General features: G+C 38.7%; 2 pseudogenes across 2 annotated transcripts in view; both read left to right on the plus strand.

Annotated features, from left to right (window-relative positions):
* The window catches only part of LOC148120425 (immunoglobulin heavy variable 3-23 pseudogene), a 445932-nt pseudogene that overhangs the window by 91700 nt on the left and 330963 nt on the right, over nt 1-23269 (plus strand). The gene's annotated exons all lie outside the window — the stretch shown is intronic.
* LOC148120428 (immunoglobulin heavy variable 3-74 pseudogene) lies at nt 16523-17123 on the plus strand (annotated as a pseudogene). Its single transcript, XR_015739274.1, has 2 exons — nt 16523-16645; nt 16744-17123. The product of XR_015739274.1 is annotated as an immunoglobulin heavy variable 3-74 pseudogene (transcript).

The raw sequence follows: 23269 nt of genomic DNA on the forward strand, positions 1-23269 counted from the left end.
ATCACCATGACTTAACATTAGAAATCAACAGCAACACTACCTCCAGAATGCTCATAAACATATGGAAATTAAACGGGGCTCACCTGAATCATTAATGGGATAAGAAGATATAAAGGAAGAAATTAAAAACATCCTAAAATTCAATGAAAATGCTCACACAACAAACCCAAATTATGAGATAATAAAAGCACTGTTTAGAAGAAAAATCAAAGCTCTAAATACCTACATTAAGACTGGAACAGTCCCACACTAGTGAGTTAACAGAACACCTTAAGACTCTAGAAGAAAAAACAGAGGCAAACTCACCCTGCAGGAGTCGACAACAGGAAATAAACAAATTGAGAGCTGAAATCAAGAACATAGAAACAAAGAAAACAATGCTAAGAATCAATGAGTCAAAGAGGTGATTCTTTGAGAAAACCAATCAAATTAGCAAACTTTATCCAAACTGAACAAAAGGCAGAGAGAGAATATCTAAATTAACAAAATCAGAAATGAAAAGGAGACATTAAAACAGACATGGAGAAAATCCAGAGAATGTTCATGTCATACTTCAAAAACCTGTACTCTATGAAGTTGGAAAACTTAAAGAAAGTGGACAACTTTCTAGATAAGTATGACTTACAAAAATTAAATCAAGACCAGATAAGCAAATTAAATAGACCTATAACAACTGAAGAAATAGAAACCATCATCAAAAGTTTCCCAACCACCTTCCTGGACCTGGAGGGACGGGGGAGAAACTTGGATTTCCCACAGGGCAGGGAACCCTGACTGCTCTTGGGAATGAGGAGGGTGGAGGAGAGGGAGTGGGGGAAGTGGGAGCAGGAGGGTATTGGAAGGAGGGGAGGAAGTGGAAATTCTTTAAATAAATAAATAAGGGGAAAAAAAAGTCTCCCAACCAATAAAAGCCCAGTACAAGACGGTTTCAGTGCAGAATTCTACAAGATTTTCAAAGAACTAGTACCAATACTCAAATTGTTCTACATAATAGAATCAGAAAGAACATTGCCAAACTCTTTCTACAATCACCATGATACCTACACCCTTCAAAGGCATTAATAAGAAAGAGAATTTCAGTCCAATCTTGCTCATGAAAAATGTTGCAATAATACTCAATAAAATAGTGGCAATTTTTTCTTATCTTCTCTAAAGATTATAAACTATAGGCTCAATATCCTTTGCTTTACAATTAGTATGCACTTATGAGTGAGTACAAACCATGGTAACCCTTCTGGTTGTGGGTAACCTCATTCAGGATATTTTTTTCTCGTTCTATTTATTTGCTTGCAAATTTCAAGGTGTCATTGTTTTTTATCACTGAGTAGTACTCTATTGTGTAAATGTGACACTTTATTTTATCCATTCTTCATTTGAGGGGGATCTAGATTGTTTCCAGGTTATGGCCATAACAAATAATGCTGCTATGAAGGTAATTGAAGAAATGGCCTTGTAGTAAAATTGAGCATCTTTTGGGCACAGGCCCAAGACTGTTATTGATTGGTCCTGAGGTAGGTTGCTTCCTAGTTTTCAGAGAATCCACCATAGTGATTTCCAGAGTGATTGTACAAGTTTGCATTCACACCAGCAATAGAGGAATGTTCCTCTTATTCCACATCCTCTCCAGCATAAGCTAACATTGGCTATTTTTAGCTTAGCCATTCTAACTGTTGTAAGATGATACCTCAGGGTTGTTTTGATTTGCATTTTCCTAAAGGCTAAATATATTGAACATTTCTTTAAGTGTATTTAAGTCCTCTGAGATTCTTCTTTTGAGATTTAACTTGTTTACTACTGTATACCATTTTTAATTGGGTTATTTGGAATTTTGATGTCTAATTTTTGAGTTCTTTTTTTACCCAAATATTCTCTTCTATTTTATTTTATTTTATTCATTTATTTATTTATTTATTAAAAAGGTGTCAGGTGCCCTTGGGAGGCACAGTTGGAGCCTCCCTTCCCATTACAAAGACTCTAAACACAACCCAGATCCACTTTCTGCCTAAGATCCAAAGTGACAATCAGGACATCAATGAGTGAGAGCACAACTCAGTAGCCCCTGCCTTCCTCAGTTCAGTGGGTTGCAGACAAAGTGTTTTCATATGCACAGTACATTCTTATTTTTTACCATTTCTTTCAAGTATTTTGTGTTGAATATAAAGAGGGAAATTCCTGCATTTTCTATGAATCTTTGCAGTACATAATGATTTCATATTTAATGTTCTCTAGATTGTATATGGGAGCCACAAGCTGGGAAAGAAGTTTCTTTAACCTGGCCTCATTTTATTTCTTTGGTTTTATTTGCTCTTCCTACTCTACTTTCTGGGCATTGATGCTCAAAATATTGATCCTATACTATTTTCCTGCTGTGTTACATGCAGTCATAATTGCTGGTTATCAAGTAGAACTTGGAGAGACTGGTGTTTGTTCTTGAATGTACTAATCAAAAAATTATTTTCTGATATAAAATAAGATATTTTAAAGAATTGGAGGACTAGGCTAGCTCTGAGTTATAGTACTTGCATTCCATCTATAAGGTATTGAGTTTAAGAACCAAGTTCAAACTAAAAAGAAAAATATCAGAATTATATATAGAAAATATCATTTCTCACAAAACTGTAGCTAAAACAAGCAATCTTATGACTGGAGAAGGAATGATAGTTCCTAGAGTAGGAAGGGCAGATGAAAGTTTTGGAGTGGGAATAAGTATACAGTGAGTCAGAGGAGTTCTGTTCTTGCTTCCCTTAACAATCAGCTCTACCTAGGTCTGCAGCATTTATAACTGTTTTCTAAATAACTATAAACTTGAGTTCAACACATTAAAAGAGAAATGTTCCAACGAATGGAAACACTAATTGTCACAGGGTATGTTTGAGCATGTGATACCACAAGCTGTTTCTGAGTGTTTTCCTTAGTTGACATCTACCTTATTTTTGGAGGGTCTCACACTAAACCTGAAATTCAGGAGGGTCAGATAGAATGGTTTGATAGCAAGATCCAGAGAAGCTCCTTTCACTACCTCATAGTTCTGAGAATATAAGGATAAATCATCACCAACAGTCAGAGTTAAGTGCTGAAAATCAAACTGAAACACTATTTCTGTGAGGGAGGCACCTAACTAATTACTGAGTCATCTCCTCAGCCTTTAATTGTAGCACTATTCATAGTAAACATTAATTAAAATGTTGTAAACTATAAAACCAGAATATACATCAAATAAAATTTTTAAGAGAACAAATATTGTCAATTCTGAATTTTCAAACCATTTATTGTCAATATGAAAATGAATGTCACGAGTCTGGTCCCAAATTGGCTGTAAAATTATGTCTGTTATGAAGTTATGCAAGTTGTGAAAGAGGAAAGACATAGAAAGAGACAAGGGAAGAAAATAAAGATCAGAATTTATTTTATGAAAAAATTATTTCCAAGTTTTAAGAACTGTGTATGAGATATTTGGGAGTGAATGTGCATACTTTGATTCAGTCACCAGGGAGACAGTACCATGGTTCAATATCAGCTTGGTCTGCATAGTGAGCCCAAGCCAACCAGAGTGGCCCTGTGAAAAAAAACAGGAAGATAGAAATTCAGCCCCTCTGGTTATAAATAAGTATTTCTACATGTGAATGTGGTAGTGGTGGAGGTGGTGGTATTGGTGTGTGTGTGTGTGTGTGTGTGTGTGTGTGTGTGTGTGTCCGTGTGTGTGTGTGTGTGTGCACATACATGTGTATGCACCTGTGTCTGTGTTTGAATGTGTAATTGTTATGCCCACAAAAGTCACCAAAGAAGACTGAGTCTGATATGTAAAAGCAAAGAGTCTTTATTTTAATCTAGTTTGCAAACTCAGTCTCTCCACATGTTCAATGTATTGGACTATCTGGAGTGCCTCAAGCTCAATTAGAATAGGGTTCTTAAAGTACTAGAGGTGGGTAGAGGGGATTCTGAGGTTTAGAATCCCTGATTGGCTGACATTTGTCTAGGGGTGTCCTGGTGAGGTGTTCTGGCAGGTAGTAGTAGGAATGTCAGGCATTTCCTTTGAATGATCTGCCCTGTTATCTCAGCTTGTGGTTCTTTCCTGCTACCAGGTATTGCTTCAGGGTAAACTATTGAGACTTAGGCCTCTTATTTAAATTTACCTATGGCCGGAGTCTCAGGTGATAATGGTTGGAAGAACTTCCTTTTGGTGACCTGCCCAGACTTAAATTACATTGGCTGGCCAGCGCATAATTATATTTGTGATCATATCTGTAAGTGTGATTCTGTGAGAGTGTGAATGTGTCTGTGTTGCAGAGTGTAGCTGTACCTAAAAGTAAAACTGTGTGTGTGACTATGGTTGTAATTATACACACTGTCACCATTCTCAACACATTCTCTCATCAGAAAAACTTTATACTATCTGAGTTAGTTACCTATTGATGTGGTCAGCAACATAGAAAGGAAAGGGTTGTGTAACCTTAAATATTACAGACCACAGTGGAGGAAAATTAGGATGTGAAATCAAGACAGAAATCTGAAAGTGAGAACTGAATCAGAGATCACAAATAAACTTAATTCATAGACTTGTTCTCCATGGTTGTACAGCCTGCTGCCTTCTACAATGCACAAACACCTGCCCATAGAAGGCAATGTCTACGTCTGTCTAGGACCCCTTACATCAGTTATTTATCATGACAATGACATCACAGTCTTGCCTGCATACCAATATAATGTAGGTATCATTTCCAAATAAGGTTCCTTTTTTTCTATGATGACGCTGTTTTATATCATGTAAAAAGATTTGACCACCACTCAAGTGGTGAATAAACCCTTAAGAATAAGGATACACCTCTCAAATAGAAGATAATAATAAATAATGTGTGACTTTACCATGAATGAATTCCCTTTAGAAATGCTGTTTTCCCAGTGACTTCCTTCTTGAGAGTCTCATTGAAAAAGAGAAACCCAAGGAGTAAGAGAGTATGAAATATGGACACAAAATCTCTCTGGGAGTTTGAGTGAAATTGGCACACATAATATCAAAGGAGTGACACTTTTAAGATGCATGGCATTGCTGGAGTGGGCACAACCTGGTTGGAGGAAATGTGTCACTGTGGAGGGTAGGCTTTGAGGTTTTCTATGCTCAGGATGCTGCCCAGTCTGTCAGTTGATTGCTGGTTCCTTGGAAGATGCTGAACACTCAGCTATTCCTCCAACACCATGACTTCGCGACACTGCCATTCTTCCTGCCATGATGAGAATGGTCTGAACTTCTGCAGCTGCACAAAAGCCCCCTAAATTATATGGTTTCCTTAAAACAGTTATGGTCATGGTGTCTTTTCACAGAAATGGAAACCTAACTTAGGCAGTATCTCTTAGTATCTAAGAAGTATCTATCTTCTTAGTTAGAAGTAACTAAGGACAAAAAATATTTGAATAATTGGATTGATGCATAGTTCTTCAATATAGTATAAGAAATGTTCATTTATTTCTGAGATATCCCTTCCCAGATGATTGTAGCTGCAATAAAAATATCAAACAAACCCAATATAAAACATTCTAAGCACAATATATAAAAAAAATCTTTTAATAACCTGAAGCATGCAAAAAATACAGGGAACATTGCACTCATATTCCACATCATAATCAGAGCTTTCACAGGATGGCTGTCTTCTTAAAGTGAAGAGCACTTTCTACCACAGCAACTCACAGTTAAAAGGGAAAAGACTATGCATAAGAAATTAATGGACACAAATTGTGACATCTGTAATGCCAAGTTAGATAGACATTTTCTGAGTCTTGAATGAACAGGTTGGTCCCAGCTCTGCACTTATCTTCCTTGGTGATTTGCATTAATGAGACACAGGAAAAGACACTAGAAACACTTGTAATCTGTGCCTTGACTATCATTCAAGGCACAGGGTTCCCCATATTCATATATGTTTCCAGTCCACTTCTTGTCATCACTTAATATTCTCTGTCTTGTTATTACTACAGTGAACATAACCCGCAAACCTGGCTGCATGCTGTTGCTTCCCATCACTTACCAAAGCAGCAATCATATTTAGGAACCTGTGATTGGCTACAAACTGAGGAGAGTGACAGAAAAAGATATAAAATTACATGGATAGAATGAAACAAATCAAGAGAAATGAAAACTAGTGTCCAGATAGGATGTTCCTAAGTGAGAAGGTGAAATCTGAGCCTGAAAAATGGGGCCAAAATGAGTCCCATAGATTTTCTTACAGATAAACATGTGAAATCACATGTATGAAATGTATGTGAACTGCGTCCTCACAAGTTATTTCCTGAGAAATTATAAGAAGGAGACAACTCCACAGACACCAAGAGAAAGAATTTTAAGTAGTTCCTTAAACAGGATTTCTGATCATCATTAAGTATCAATACCATTTAAATTCTATACTGGAACTTACAGAGATACATAAATTCATTGAGAATGGTCTCCTCTTCTGCCTGCACTGGATGATTGTGGAATTAGTTAATGTAAACACTTCCATGTTTTACTTCTAAGGCATGCATTGTATGACTCATAATATTTCCTGTTTCTATAATTTTGTTGAATATAATTTCTGGGCCTTTGATCTGCAGTTCTTCTCCTTCTTCAATCCCTATTATTCTTAGATTTGGTTTTTTTATTGTGTCCCAGATTTCTTGAATGTTTTGTGATAAGAATTTGTTGGATTTGCTGTTTTCTTTGATCAGAGCATTTATTTTCTCCATGGTATCTTCAGACTCTGAGATTCGATCTTCCATCTCTTGCATCCTATTGGTTATGCTTGATTCTGTAGTCTCCGTTCATTTACCTAGACTTTCCATATCAAGCCGGCCCTTGTTTTGTGTTTTCTTCATTGCTTCCATTTCAGTTTTCAAGTCTTGAACTGTTTCCATTACCTGTTTGATTGTTTTTTCTTGGTTTCCCATGTATCATTCATGGATTTACTCATTTCTTCAAACTTTTTGTTGTACTTCTCATCCATTTCTTTACCAATTTCTTCAATCTTTTTGTTGTACTTCTCATCCAGTTCTTTAAGGGAGTTATTCATATCCTGTTTAAGGGACTCTATTGCTTTCATAATGGCACTTTTTTCCACTTCTTCTGAATTAAGAGGTTCAAGTCCTTCTATTGTAGGGTCGTTGGGATCTGGTGTTTTCATGTTGTTTTTCAGAATGTTGGAGTTCTTGCCTTGGTGTCTGCCCATCTCTTTGTTCAAATGTTCTCTGCTGGATCTTCTGGAACCGGGATAGGTTCCCTTGTTGGGCAGGGACTTCACTGACAGAAGGCCTATTTTTCCTCAGGCAGTCTATTGAAACACAGGCACTCTCTCCTGCCGGGTTGCACTCACAGCCCAGGCCCAGTGCTTAAGGCAATTGAGCTGGGGAAATCCCCTTCCTCCGAAGGATGTCTGCTAGAAGATCACTGCCTCTTGCTGGCAAGGAATGTGGCTGAGCTGACACAAGGCCAGCCTGTCCTCAGGCAGGCTATGAAAGCATAGGAACTGTCCCTGCTGGGTCAGATAGAAGAGAAAGTGGTAAATAGTCTACAAGATATAGGCACAGGAGGCCACTTCCTAAGCAGAACCCCAGGAGCGCAGTCAATAAGAGAATCAATGAATAAATGGGACCTACTGAAACTGAGAAGCTTCTGCAAAGCAAAGGACACTTTCAGTAAGACAAAAAGGCTACCTTCCGACTGGGAGAATATCTTCAAAAACCCCTCATCAGACAAAGGTCTGATCTCCAAAATATGCAAAGAACTCAAGAAACTAGACACTAAAACCCTAATTAACCCAATTAAAAAATGGGGTACTGAACTGAACAGAGAATTCACAACAGATGAACTTCAAATGGCCAAAAGGCACTTAAGGTCATGCTCAACCTCCTTAGCGATCAGGGAAATGCAAATCAAAACCACTTTGAGATACCATCTTCAACCTGTCAGAATAGCCAAACTCAAAAACACCAATGATAGCCTATTCTGGAGAGGATGTGGAATGAGGGGAACACTCATTCATTGTTGGTGGGAATGCAAACTTGTGCAGCCACTGCGGAAATCAGTGTGGCGGTTTCTCAGGAAACTGGGAGTCAACCTCCCTCAGGACCCAGCAATTCCACTCTTGGGAATATACCCAAGAGATGCCCTAACATACTACAAAAGTATTTGTTCAACTATGTTCTTAGCAGCACTATTTGTAATAGCCAGAACCTGGAAACAACTTTGGTGCCCCTCAATAGAAGAATGGTTAAAAAAGGTGTGGAACATATACACATTAGAGTTTTACTCAGCGGTAAAAAACAATGACATCTTGAATTTTGCATGCAAATGGATGGAAATAGTAAACACTTTACTGAGTGAGGTGACCCAGACCCAAAAATGGAATATGGTATGTACTCACTCATAAGTGGATTCTAGCCATAGTTAAAGGTCTTTGAGCCTATAATTCGTGATCCTAGAGAAGCTAAATAAGAAGGTGAAACTAAAGAAAATCTAATAGCTATCCTCTTGGATATTGGAAGTAGACAAGATTGCCAGGCAAACTTGGGTGCAGGGGGTGTGTGGTGGGGGGTGGAAATAAGGGGAGATTGTTAGAGAGAAGGGAGAGGGGGAGGATTGGGGATGGCTTGGGGGAATGGGAAGGGGGGAGGAAGGATGGATATGGGACTAGGGAAGTATATATCTCAACTAAGGGAGCCATTTTAGGGTTTGCAAGAGTCCTGATTCTGTAGGGATTCCCAGGTTCAAGGAGAGGTCCCCAGATTGTTCCCTGGGCAGCGGAGAAGAGCGTACCTTAACTGGCCCTGGTCCATAACCATACTGATGAATATTTTGTATATCATCATAGATCCTTCATCGGGCGATGGATGGAGATAGAGACAGAGACACACATTGGAACACTGGACTTAACTCCCTAGGTCCAAATGAGAAGCAGAAGGAGGGAGAATGTGATCAAGAAAGGCAGGACTAGAGGGAACCTTCATCTGACGATAGATGGAGATAGAGACGGAGACCCACATTGGAGCACTGGACTGACCCCCCAAGGTCCAAATGAGGAGCAGAAGGAGAGAGATCATGAAAAAGGAAATCAGAACCGTGTGGGGTGCGTTCACCCTAGGAAACAAGGGGACTAATCGAATGAGAGCTCACCAAGGTCAGATGGACTGGGACTGAACGAGCATGTGATCAAACCGGAGTCTCTAAATGTGACTGACATGGGGGCTGACTGAGAAGCCATTGTCAATGGTACTGGGTCTTGTTTTGTCTGCATGTACTAGCTTTCTGGGATCCTAGTCTGTTTGGATGCTCACCTTCCTAGACCTGGAGGGTTAGGGGAGGAACTTGAACTTCCCACAGGGCAGGAAACCCTGACTGCTCTTAGGACTGGAGAGGAAGGAGGGTAGGGAGTTGGGCGGGAGGAGGATAGGGAGTGGGGGAAATGGGAGGGTATGGGGAGGAGTGGAGGAAGTGGAAATTTTTATGAACAAATAAATAAATTAATAATAATAAAAAAGAAAAAGAAAAAAATATTTCCTGTTTCTTTGGAATTGGATATCCAGACATGACCACAGCAATACTGCTGATGTTGAATATTGAGTACCTCTATGACTCACAAAGCAAATCTCAGTTTCCTGGAGGAGAAATTTGAGTCATTGCCTGTGCTTCCTTTTATGCTCTCCGGAACCTCCCCCAATGCAAAGCAGTCCTCAAGCTCAGGATGAAATTCATGGTCAAGCTGAGAGGCCCCATCTTCTTCTGACAAGAGCTTCCAACACAGCATGGCTGTCCTGGTGCTGCTCCTCTGCCTGGTGACATTTCCAAGCTGTAAGTGCATCAGGGATTCAGGAAAGGGACTCAGGTTTTTCATCTATGGGTTAAATGATTGATGATGATGTTGCCTGTCCCTAGGTGCCCTGTCCCAAATACAGCTGAAGGAGTCAGGACCTGGTCTAGTGCAGCCATCAGAGAGTCTGTCGCTCACCTGCACTGTCTCTGGGGTCTCACTAACGAGCAGTGTTGTACACTGGATCCGCCAATCTCCAGGAATGAGTTTGCAGTGAATGGGAGGTATATGGGGTGATGGAAGCACAAGTTATAATTCAGCTCTCCAGTCCCGAATCACCATCACCAGGGACACCTCCAAGAACCAAGTTTTCTTAAAATTGAACAGTCTGCAAACTGAGGACACAGCCATGTATTACTGTGCCATAGACACAGTGAGTGAACTCCAGTGTGAGCCTGCACAAAAACCTACAGATGGAGACATTCACGACCAGCAGGGGGCGATGGGGACCAACAGGGTCTCCCAAGACCAGTATGTTTTTGCTTAATGAGATAAGAAGTTCGAGACAATGCTGCATGAGAATATGTTTTAATATTGGAATCCGTGTTTTACTCTTCCTAACACAAATAAGAAAAAACATTCTCTAGAGGCGTCTCTTCACTCTCATAGTCTAATAAACTTTTTATTTGTTCAAATAATGTAACAAACAGCTTTTCCCAGAAGCCCTGTAAGCTAACAATCTCCTTCTTGTTATTAGATATAATGACATAAAACTTTATATGTTTTACATACACACATATATACATACATATTCACACCTTTTCTTATACATGCAGATATTTTAAAGGAGTGAGCAGTCATCACACTTGGTGGATGTTAGGCTCAGTTATAAGCTAGAGAACTTTAAAAGATCTGTAATTTGTTCTCTTTGTTTTTGTACCTGTGATAGAGAAACCACAGCTTCCCTAATTTAAAGTCATTTTCTCACAACACACTGCAAACTGAAATACCCGTAATTTCCTTCTACACCAAGAAGGTTCCATAAAAGGATTGAATTGATCATTGCTTTTGACAGATCCTATTTCATGCATTTGCATTTTGGTAAAAATTAACTTTCCCATCAGACCAATAAGCAGTGGTTCCTCAGGCTAAACAAATAGTTATTGTTTGGGGGTCTGTCTAACTTTAAAACTGACTTTCTCCTATTATGAAAACAGGATGTGTTCTTATTAACTTTGGTCAACTTCCATATAATCCATTATTTGGGAATATCCTTCCCAACTAACTGGTTAATAGTCTCACTCTACACTGTCCAAACCATGATCAGACTTCTCTAATTTTACTTTTCCTAAGATGAGCTTCTTAGGTTGCATAGGGTAAGTGGTCATCTTGTCCTCTTGATGTCTGGCTCTTACTGATACAAGGCCCTCCATGCTCATGAAGATTGGTTTGATATTTCCACTGTTGAGAACTGGGCTGCAGCAAACTTAAAATGGAAGGTTGCCACTGCTCATCTGCACATTTGGGAAGCAGCTCAGAGGTTTAGAGAGCATACTGTTCTTTCAGGGAAACAGTTTCAATTTCTGTCATCCACAATAGTTAAGTCATACCTACCTGTAAGCCTGGAGAACCCATGGTCTCTATTTGTCTCAATGGACACTACACTACTCACACAGAAACATACACACGTAATTAAAAACAAAATATTTCATTTTCTAATCCACTCTTGAGAGTTAACCAAATGTGTGTGCTCCATAGTTTATATGAAGCTTTGATACATATAGAAAATTTCAAAAAGTGTTCTTCATGTGGATTAATGAATATTGTTTTTGAAATACCACTACTCCTTGTAAAAGGTTAAAACCTTTATCTCCTAAACTTTTTGTCTCATCCAAAAGATCAGTCTCAGCTTTTTTTCTCAAATATAACTCATTTCTATCACTTGTCTGAAATTTGAGTCAAAGAGTAGCACATAGCTCTAATGCCCTCATGGACAGACATTTTCCTGCACGCCATCCTCTCCTTTGGTTCTTTCATCTTGACCAATGCATGTGGGCAGAGTAGGTTGCATAGAACAAGTAACTTTGATCAACGTAAAAATGAAAATTAAAGCCAAAAGGATACGTTGCTTGTATCCAATAATTCAAGACCCATTTACTAAAGGAAAGAAAGAAATCACAGTGCTATGAGGATGGAGAGAAATAGACCCTGTGCCTTTTAAAAGGGAACATGGTTCTGTTACATTATTGTAAAGGAGTTTGGGCAAAACACAAAAATTTTATGTACAAGAACACATGCCCACAATTAATTGTGATTTTCGTTATCACATCCCTAAAAATTTCACTTAATTGTTTTCAGTATGGCAATTGTCCATAAATAAAAGTGGGCACAGCAGTTACATTGGTTATATTTCTGTAAATTAGTTTATTGATTTAATGTGGCCATATAATAATTTGTGCATTCAAATATCAGCACCCTGCAAAATTTTCATGTGAGTAAAACACCTAAGAAAATATGATACTGTAAGACATGAAAAATATTCATTGTTCCCTTGAAGCCTCTTACATGATTACCTCATATAATTATTTTAGTGAACATGGGGCATTTTTATTTACAACAGTATGCTCACTTGATGTGTTCCCTGCATTGCTCAATGGCCACTGGTCTTTGTGACACTTGGACTGACATTGACTGTTTTTTTTCTAATTGAAGCAGACTCTCCTAGTCACTGTGTTCTCCATTCTAGTGGATTGGTTTTCTCCAGGCTCTCACATTCATCCTCTGTCTTCAGGCGTACATAATCTCTCTTACACAATACCTTTTTGTATTTCACAGTATTGAAAATAAGCACAAAGCTTAAATAAATTTAACATATACGTGGGATATAAAAAACATCCATATTACTATTGTCCATCTGCAAGACAACCTCCAACTGCTCCATATGTCTGGGCAACAAAAATAACATCTCTGAATCTTTTTGCTGACACTATCTATGGGAAATCCTGAAATACCCACCTACTGTCAACAACCTGGGACACTCTGACATGAAACCCTAGGATTTGTCATAATGCACAGAAATACTTGTATTCAGAATGAATTGCAGGATGTGGACACTGGGTACTTTTGACGGCTTTTTTAGAGAAGACCATGCTGTAAATATTGGGTTGCAATTTGGTCAAGGTTAGGCAGTTTTTATGTTTTCCTGATTCTTAGACAGTTTAGAGACTTTCCTGTTTATTCACATGAGACAAAATTATCCAGAAAAATTGAAATATAATGTTTGGATATTCACTGCTAAAATACATTCTGTTTATATTAAACATGCAAGAGATAAAATTTTGTGGTTATAGATTTTGTAACTCTTTCCCCTCACTTTTTTCATCAAGGAAGCTTCTGCATGTTTTAAGTTCAGATGATTTTAATGATTCTTGATTTGTCATCTAAGATATATTTGAAACTGTTAATTTTTGCCATGTTTACTTTAATTTTATCATCTTCTTTTCTTGCATGTATATATAAAATAAAAACTTGTTCTTTAACACCTTCACAGTGACTGCAGCTGTAACTGGTGCTGTTTCAGAAAGTAATTGTGACTCCATGGTTACTAGGCAGCCCACGTCTGAGCCAATCAGTTCCAAGCCCGCCACTTCCACAAAATGTTGTTTGTAACTAAATCTCTAATGTTGCATTTACCAGTAAAGACACAAAAGCCAGAAGATGGACTGGCAACTCACTAGCTCGGATAGTTGAGGAATTGACATTTGCTCTTCATCATGGTCTCAAAATTGAGAGCATCCTACTACTTCATCAACTCAAAAATGATGGCCACAGTCAAAGTCACCTCCTACATCTTCCTGTGCATCACTCTATCTGTGAAAATATAACTCAGATCTCAAATCCTGAGTCACCATCAGCAGGGACACCCCAAAGAGACAAGTTTTCTTAAAATGCAACACTCTGCAAACTGAGGACACAGACATGTATTACTGTGACTGACACACAGTGAGGGAAATCCAGTGTGATATGCAGAAAGTCCCTCTGCAGAGAAGCTTGGAAGCAGGAGTGGATGCAAAGGACTAACAGGAGTTCCAAGACCATTGGGGCTCAATTCAGAAGTATTGAAGTTATAGACTATGCTGCATGAACTCTTGCTTTAATTTTAAAATATGAGGTTTCTTCTTTCAGTCAAAAAATCCAGTTGAGGTCCCTCCCAACTCTTGAATCCCCTTTGATCTCTGAGTTCCCCTTTAATTAAAGAACCCCTTATTATACCCTATTTGTAGATAGTGTGGGATTACTTCATTTTGTGCATTCCCCTGTACTTGCCATGTTCCCCTTCAAATTTACATTACTCAGATATTTCAAAAAAATTATTGAGGAATTGTGAGCATATAATAATCTCTTCATACAAGTACATTGTGAAGAGTTTTCAGGTGAGTAAACACCCATGAAATCACTATACTATAAGATAATAAAGTATTTATTGCTTCTCTAAAGTTTCTGTCAATATCCCCTCATATGATTATATTTGCTAATTTGGGAAATTCACACTGACACTAGTTATCCTTTTTAGATAAGTTTCCATGCATTTTTCCATTAGAAAAATATTTATGGAATTTTTTAATGCTAGCAGACACTCTTGGTCTCTGTGCTTTCTGAACCCATGGATTGTTTTTCTCCAGGCTTCCTGGTCAAAATGCCTGTTTCCAAAGGATGGGAAATCTATGTTAGGTAACATAGTTGCCTCCCACTGTCTTTAAACTGAGTGGATACTCAAAAACTGTTGATGAACTGTGTTTTAACAGATATACAACTGTCTTGGTATGTTTAGTCAATACCGCTCCTACTCCTAACTCAAATTGCCCAGTGTCATGCTCTCTACCTGACAGAAGACCCATGTATGCCTAAGAGAATTCTGTATTGACCTTGCAAATCCTTACTGCTCTCTGGGAACCTCAACAAGCATCATCAACCACCTCAGGTCTGTTGCTTCTTTCACAGACCCCATATGTCAGCATTTGAGCTTTTGCCACACTAACTTTATTATCAAGGTACTTCAATGTAGTTTGAAATAAAGTGTGGATAAACATTCATCACCATTTCTTTTTCTAAATGTTGCCTTGCCAGCCCATTTCTTCCATATTTAGTAGTATCTTCCTTAAGAATTTTCTTTGGGGATTTATTTTTTAAACAACTCAGCCATTCAATAGTTACTATTTTATCTCCATTTTGAGAAATTGTACACCCTAAATATGTACAATGAAATATAATCACATTTATACTCTATTTTTCCTTCTGCTCCCCTCCATATAATCCCCAACATATGCCTTTCGCAACTTATTGACATCTTTAAATCTAGTTAATGCTGCCCATGTGTGCATGGATGTATAGGCAGGCACTGCTGTATAAGAAACCTACCAAAGATCACATTATAAAAAGAAAGTGTCTCAGTTTTCAGGAAAGGATTTATATCCAACAGATCATCAGTAAGAGGGAAGGCCTTGAAATAATGAACACAATGGTTTTGAGTGACTTGGTCTCAGTTATGCTTACACAGAAAACAACTGCCATTATGAGTTCCTGAAAGTGAGAGCCATGTCAAATCCAGAATCCAGCAGTAAACAGCACTCTTCTTTATGCTCAGCCTCTTAAGTGTTCTTTCCACCTCCTCTCCTCCGTGTTCTCTGAGTCTTCAAAGAATGTATTTGGAACTGGAAACAGCTATGTCATAAAATATAACTAATATTGAGAAGGGTGAAGACTGCCTGTTGCTGTGATATTCAGAACCTAGATTCTCTGTGTCAGGTGTTCTGGCATCTGTTTTTTAGACCTGGTTAGGAGAATGGGAACTCTAGGAAGGGAAGACATCTTAAGTGAGGGACAAGGAGAATGAAGCACAGGGTAATGTTGGTGCTGTTAAAGCAAACACTGGCACTGACGATGGAAAGTAGATGAGTAGGAGGGAAATCAGGCAACTGCTTAGATAACAATAAGTATTTCCTAAAACTTAATCAAAATGCTGGTTTTGAAAATTATATTTTTTAGGTAAATGAAAACTATTCTAACACAAAATAAAGACAGTCATGAGTTGCCTGGAGTAATGATGACAGAAGATAACAGTGGAGTGGGGAGTTTAAAGGAATCAAAGAGAGAATAGAAAAAGTTCATTTGATGCTACTGGACATAGGTCTCCTTAGCAAGTCAAAGCAGTGGAGAGAAAGAGTGACAAGGGATATCTCACTTCTATTCTCCTATAATATGGGGACAGAGTGGTCTCAAAAATAAGTAAAATTCAGAAAATTCCCAAGTGTTCTTGCAACAGAGACTGAGTTATTCTAACAGCATCTGAATGTTGTGACCTTGTCAAAGAGCCACATCAGGGAGAATCCATTTACAGCAAAGAACGTAGGAAAAACTGAGTTCCTGTGTAGAAACATTTGTGTTTGTTTAATTTATATGTATTTAATTTCAAATATGTACTAAGGAGACCTGATAACAAATATCCACATGTTCTGTGCACACGCACATAAAGGAACTAACTAGAGTACTGTGAATTCTTCATAAGAAAATTTTTAATCCAAAACTACAATTTTATTTCAATTTCTATAACTGTCATCATTCATTTTGATGCCTTATATCTGTTATGAGCACTGCCTTCCCTCAAGGCTCCATCTCTAGAGTAATTAGAGCAGGAAGACATGCAAATGAGGATTCTCTGTGCCAATGAAAACCAGCACTGCCCTGACTCTGCAGCTGGGACAGAGGAGCCCAGAGCTGAGTTCCCTGGTCCTCCCATTCACTGATCACCACTTGTCAGAGAACATTCACCATGAACTTGGGGCTCAGTTGGCTTTTCCTTGCCATTGTTTTAAAAGGTAATTTATGGAGACCATATGCTGTGTGCATTTGTGTACATTAGAAGAAGAAAGTTGAATTCTGTGAGAGTTGTCTAATGAGGAATCTCTGTTTGCAGGTGTCCAGTGTGAGGTTCAGCTTGTGGAGTCAGGAGGAGGATTGGTGCAACCTGGAAAGTCCCTGAAACTCTCCTGTGTGGCCTCTGGATTCACCTTTAGTAACTACTGGATGTACTGGGTCCGGCAGGCTCCAGGGAAGGGCCTGGAGTGGGTCGCATCTATTTATGATAGTAATAACATCCGCTACGCCGACGCTGTGAAGGGCCGATTCACCATCTCCAGAGACAATGCCAAGAACACCCTATACCTGGCAATGGGCAGTTTGAAGTCTGAGGACACAGCCATGTATTACTGTGCAAGAGACACAGTGAGTGAAAGCTACTGTGAGCTCAGACACAAACCTCCATGCAAGGTGCTCAGGACCAGCAGGGGGCGCTGAGAGCACACAGAGCTCTGTGCAACAGAGGAGCCTGTTCAGAGAGGCATAAAAGGACTCCTCTGTGTCTGGGCTGCATCTCCATATCACATTCTAAGATTCTCTCTACAGTAATTCTTGAAGTGTTCACAGTTTTATTCAAATATCTATTTTCTATTGTGACATGTTTTTCTGTTTGTTTATTGTACTGTTTTTGCCCTCTGCCTCTTTTACTCTCTCTCTTTTTGTTCTCCCGCTCTTTCTCCTTCTGGCACTGCTCTTCCTCCCTTTCTACCTCCTTTCTCTCTCTCTCCCTTCCCTTCTCTCTCTACACGTGATGACATATGTATTCCTCTATTAACCTGTAGTATATATTTGACACAGGTTCTAGAACTGGGCCTGAAATTTGTCAATTGGTTTGTCTGGTTGGCCAATGAGTCCCAGTGATAATGCTATCTACACATCCCATAAATAGGACAACTTCTTGGCTGGCAAACCCATTCATTTTGCAGTCATGGAGATCAAAGCTCAGAGTTAGATTCTATTCAGTTTTTCTTCTGTGGCAAGAAATTGAACTACAGAAATATTTTAACGGCTTCTTTACCTTGTAAATTCAGAATACACTCTGACCAGAAGAAAATAATCAAGCAGGGCAGAAGTGATTATGGTTAGGGAAGTGTAACACATTCTAAGGAAAGAAAATAACCTGGAAAGTGTTAACCCTAGTCTCAGGGCAGCTCAAAAACTTTTGTGAGTACAGAGAATCCTGTACCCTCTGTTTGTCTCCATGATAACTACACTACCCACACAGAAGTGTATATATACAATTAAAAATAAAGTATTTCTTTATTCGTCCAGTTCTGGGACTTATACCAATGGCTGAGTTCTTGGTTTGTATGTATGAAACCTTGATTCAAATCATAATATTTCAAAAGTACAGCCTAATTTTTGACTAATAAATATTGTGCTTGAAGCGTCAATCCTTCTTGTTAAAGGTTAGAACACCATTTATTTCATTCAAGATATCAGTCTCATTTTTCTTCTCATAGAAACTCATTACTCTCGCTTGTCTGAGAAATGGGTCCACAAGGTAAAACAAGTTCGGGGAATACAGTTGTGAAAGGTGATGTCCTCATGGGCAGACAACTTCCTGCCCTCCATCCTCTGATTGCACTGATTGCACTCCTTCATCTTCACAAATTAATATAGGTTGAAGACCTTGCATAGGCCAACATCTCTAATCATCAGAGTCAAGGATATTAAAACCTAAAGGATAAGCTGCCTGTAACCAATGGTGCAAGTGCCATTTGCCAAAGGAAAGTATTGAAATGTGTGTGGGGGATATAGAGGAAGGGATTCATGTGCTATATTGATGTGAACATCGCTTTATAGTGACATTGACAAATACTATGGTGGTTCTTCAGAGATTTACACATGTAAGACCGTGTTATCCAGTAATCTCACTTCTGGTGAGCAGAAGAAAGAAGCAAACAGGAAGGAAGAGGAACAGAGGGGGAGGGAAGAGTGAAGAGACATGAAAGTGGGAGAAAACAGAACAGTCAAAGTAGTGAGAGGAAAAAGAGAGAGAGTAGTCTGATGAATGAATATAATCACAGAACATTATAAACAATCATGATATTGACATTTTAAGTAGGTTGAATGACAGATAGAAACAGAACATTTTCGAGCAACACAAGGTGCTAATACACATCTGTCTGTCTTTTCTTCTATGTCTATACTTGTGTAGGTTAATCTGTGCCTTGTTTCTGTGTTTCTTTCTGAGTGCTTATGTGTTTACTCAGGAGATGCTTATTTTCTCATAATATTACTTTACACGGGTTACCACAGCACCTTTGGACAACTGAGCCCAGGTCATGTGTCCTGTGGGATTGGAAGTGAGGGGTTTCAATCAGGTTCTGGGCCTTCTTCCCCTGAACAAGTCTCTCCAGACATACCAGTTCCATTTCCTGCCTCAGATTCCCAGTTCCTCTCTGAATGCCAGATACTGAAACTCAGCTCGGTAGATTCTGCATTTCTCATTTCAGTGTGGGGCAGACACTGCAATGCTCATGTCCACACTCTGTTCTTATTTTCCATGTTCAAAGATGTGGTCGAGACTCTGGATAGAAGCCACCAGCAGAAGATACAGTTTCTTCCTTCTCTTCCTCTCCGTCCTCTCCATCTTCCCCATCCATGTCCTCTCTCTCTCTCTCTCTCTCTCTCTCTCTCTCTCTCTCTCTCTCTCTCTTCTATGGTTTGTTATGGATTTAATTGACCTCCCTATTCCTGCCTTATTGATATTGATGCTCAGAACATCGATCTTTTACATTTTATTTTTCTATTGTATGATGACCTTTGTCTTAAGTGATATGCAATGAGAAGAGAACATTGGGGGTAGCTTGTGTTTATTTTAGAATTGTTTTTAAGGTATTTGTCTAATGTGCAAAGTATTAAGGTCAAGAACCAAGTCCAAGTAAAAAAAATATCAGAATTGTAGACAGAAAGATATAATTTCCCACATTAATAGAGGTGATGTCATGACTGCAGAGGGAATGGCAGTCACTAGAGTAGAAAGGGCTGATGGAACAAGGTGGAGAGGGAACAAGTTCACAGTGCATTACAAGAGTTCAGTTCTAGATTCACACAATAGCGGTTTAGCCACTTGACACACTTTAGCTCTTCACAGAGATTCATGACATGACATCCATGAGATAGTTCTAAATATCTACAATATCAATCCAGGAAAAAGGAAATATTTGAATGAATGAAAATGCTCATTGCTGATACAGTGTCTGCATATGTGTATGTTTGCATATGACTGTGGAAGCCACATGTTGATTAGAAGAATCATCCTCAATTGCCCATTAACTTATTTTTTGAGATCATTTCTCACACTGAAATTGGAGCTCACATGTTTAGATAGAATGGTTAGATATATGTCCCAAAGGGCCTCCTGTCACAATCTATTGACTGATGGGAATATAAGGAAAAACCATCATACCCAGGTTCCTAGTTAAATACTGAGAAGCAAACTGAGATACTCATATTGGGAGGCAGACACCTTACTTCCAAGCCAACTCCGTAGTACTGAATATTATCACCTTACATTGTATACGTTAATAAGAATATTGTAATCTAAAAAAGAAATCAATGTATAATGATTTTAAAAAAGAAATATTTAGGTAATTATGGATTTTTGAAGCATTTGTTGCCTAGATAAAAGTGAAAACCATGGGGCAATTCTCTTCAATGTCCCAAAAATTCTTCCAGTTGTGCAACTGAGCAATGTGGGAGAGAAGAAGGACCTGGGAAGGAATGAAGGAGGGAAATAGCTATCAGAACATATTGTGTGTAAATATTTTCAAAAAATGAATAATTTTTTAAGACTCTTCATGTGAATGTCAGGCAGAGTGATGCATTCATTTAATCCAGTTATATGGGAGCAGTGACTAGAAAATCTTTCATAGTTCAATATCAACTTGGTCTAGATAGTGAGTCCAGGCCTAACAAAATGTGCCAGTAGAAGGAAAGTAAAAAAGAAAGTCAGCCCGTCTACCAGTGAATATTTTTTAAAGTACATTTTATGGATGTCTGTATGTATGTGTTTGTGTGTGTGTGTTTGGTAATGTGTTTGTGTGTTCTGTTGGGATATATGACTGTACTTATAAGTGTGATTGTATATTTGACTGTGTTTTCCATGTCTGTACTGTCATCAAAAGAATTTTAAATTTTTCTGGACTATAATTTTTTATTTGATAAAAACCATTCTTAAAAGCATCATGAGAAGAGAATGAATAATATCACCATAGCTCTCACAGATAATTATAGAGAAGAATCAAATCATGTAATAAGGCAGGAGACTGAAAGTGGGAACTGAATCAAAAATCACACAAAATCAATGCTTACCAGCTTGCTCTCCATGGTTGTTTAGCTTGCTTTTTTATAAAACCCAGAAACACATGTCCAGGAATGGCACTTTCTAATCTGCCTAAGCCTTCCAAAACCAATTTTTGATCATGAAAATGTCGTACAGTCTTGCCTGATACCAATCTGACGGAGGCAGTTTTCCACCTCTTACATTCTTCCAACCTCCCTTTCCTCAGTGTTCTCTGAGACTTGGAGGAACATGACTAATTCTGAAGTCTTTGATGTATTGACTATGTTTATTAGATTTGTGCTCCAAACACCTTACCTCTCTCTGTATCTGAGTGCTCAAGCCATGTGCCATTACATATCACATCACCCCTTCCCAGGTAGGCTTGTACTACCACTTATAGATAAAATATTTTTCATTTACAGCTGTACTGGCTGTTTTTCTATTCTGTGAAATATAGCTAACAGAAAGCAATTGCAGAAACAAAGAGTCTAGTTGACTGAAGAAGTTAGGAGCACAGTCTATTACGACAGAAAGGCACGGGATGCAGGATTTCTCCCACTGCACCTGCATCCTGCAAGTAGAGAGTAAACCACAGAGATAACTGGTATATAAGAATTCAAGATCCACACCTAGTAACACAGTGCCTCCTGAGGCACCACCTCTCAAGCTTTCCACAGCATTTTTAAAGAGCACCATCATACAGAGAACAAAGTTTAAACATATGACCCATTGGAAGCAAGTCCACTTTCAAGTGACTACACATACTTAAATATTGTTTTTATTCAATTGAACTTTTGATATTATTTATATTATCTGAGCAAAATGAATGGGAAATCATGGATTTTAAGTCATTCTTTGTGTGTGTGTGTGTGTGTATAAAAGAATTTACATATATAAAAGAATGCCATGAGTTCAATACTTAAATGACCTTGTAAATAGTCCTATGACCTCTGCCTGTCATTATTTGGATAAGATGGATGCTGGGGAGAGTCTCAGATGAGATGAGGGCAGGAAAACAGTGCTCAGAATACACTCTGTGAATAAAGAAACTACTTTTAGTGATATAAAAACATTATATTTTAAAAATTCTGTGTTTGACGGCCAAGCACAGTGACACATACCTTTAATATGGGCACTAGGGAAACAGAGGCAAAAGTATGTCTTGAAGTTCAAGAGCAGCCTTGTCAACAGTGATTCCAGGCCAGACAGAGTGGACCTGTTGAAAGAAATGAAGAAAACCACCCCTGGTGCTGTGAATGGGGAGGTTTCTGAGTCTGCCTTTGGTGCTGTGTGTCAGTTTGTGAGTGTGCATGTTTGAGGGGGGTATGGATGTATATGTGTGATGGGATGTGGGACTGCATCTGTGTTTGTAACTATTTGTGTCTTTGTGTGTGTGTGTGTGTGTGTGTGTGTGTGTGTGTGTTTGGACGTTACTTATCTGGGAGTGTGTCTATGTATGCCTGTGATTGTGTGACAGTGAGTACATGCGTGTTGGGATTGTGACTGTAGCCATAAGTATGAATTTTGGTATCTGTGTTTGTGTGTGTATTCAGATATGAGAACTCATCTGTAAATGTGACTCTGTGTTGTATGTGTGTCTGTGAGTGTGTATGAGTGTGAGTTGGAATGTGGAACTGTATGTGTAAATATAACTGTGTATCTGTGGTTAAAGTTGTGCAGTCTATTACCTCCCCCACATCCACCCTCTCATCAGAAGCATTTTAGGCCTATGCTCCTCATATGTGAACTTCTGCATCCCTCACACCATGTCCCAGGAACATCCAGTCCAGCCAAATCAAGGTCTCACAGTCATAAATCTGATGATTCAAACAGCTTCCCAAGGCAGTGCTCATCTCTTCTCTGAGTCACAGTAACTGTACCATGGTCTGTGAGTATAAAATCCATCTGTGCTGTGTTTGTCCTGTTTGTCTTCCAGAATTTTAGTACAAGTTAGATTCCCCAGTGCAGAAGGAAACTATGATTTAAGTGAAAGGGATTTATTAATATGTTACTCCAGGTCAAAATAATAAAGAAAATAATGAATAAAAGAAGGAAGTTTAAAAACAAACAGAGACCTTTCCAAATCCAAGAGGGGCCGCAGGCTTGCAGTGGCCTCAATAGGAGGAACAAATTCATTGTCATCATGCCAAAAATAATATTTTAGATACCTTGGCAACAGTACATATCTGCCCCCATGGCATTGTCACATGCATGCCAGTAAAAGCGTGTAAGTCATGGCAGTACGTGAATAGTGTGTGGAGACCTTGGGTAAGATGGCAAGGGAGTAGGGTGT

This window comes from Myodes glareolus, chromosome 11 (genome assembly GCF_982192425.1).
Source record: "Myodes glareolus chromosome 11, mMyoGla1.1, whole genome shotgun sequence".
NCBI classification, from domain to species: domain Eukaryota; kingdom Metazoa; phylum Chordata; class Mammalia; order Rodentia; family Cricetidae; genus Myodes; species Myodes glareolus.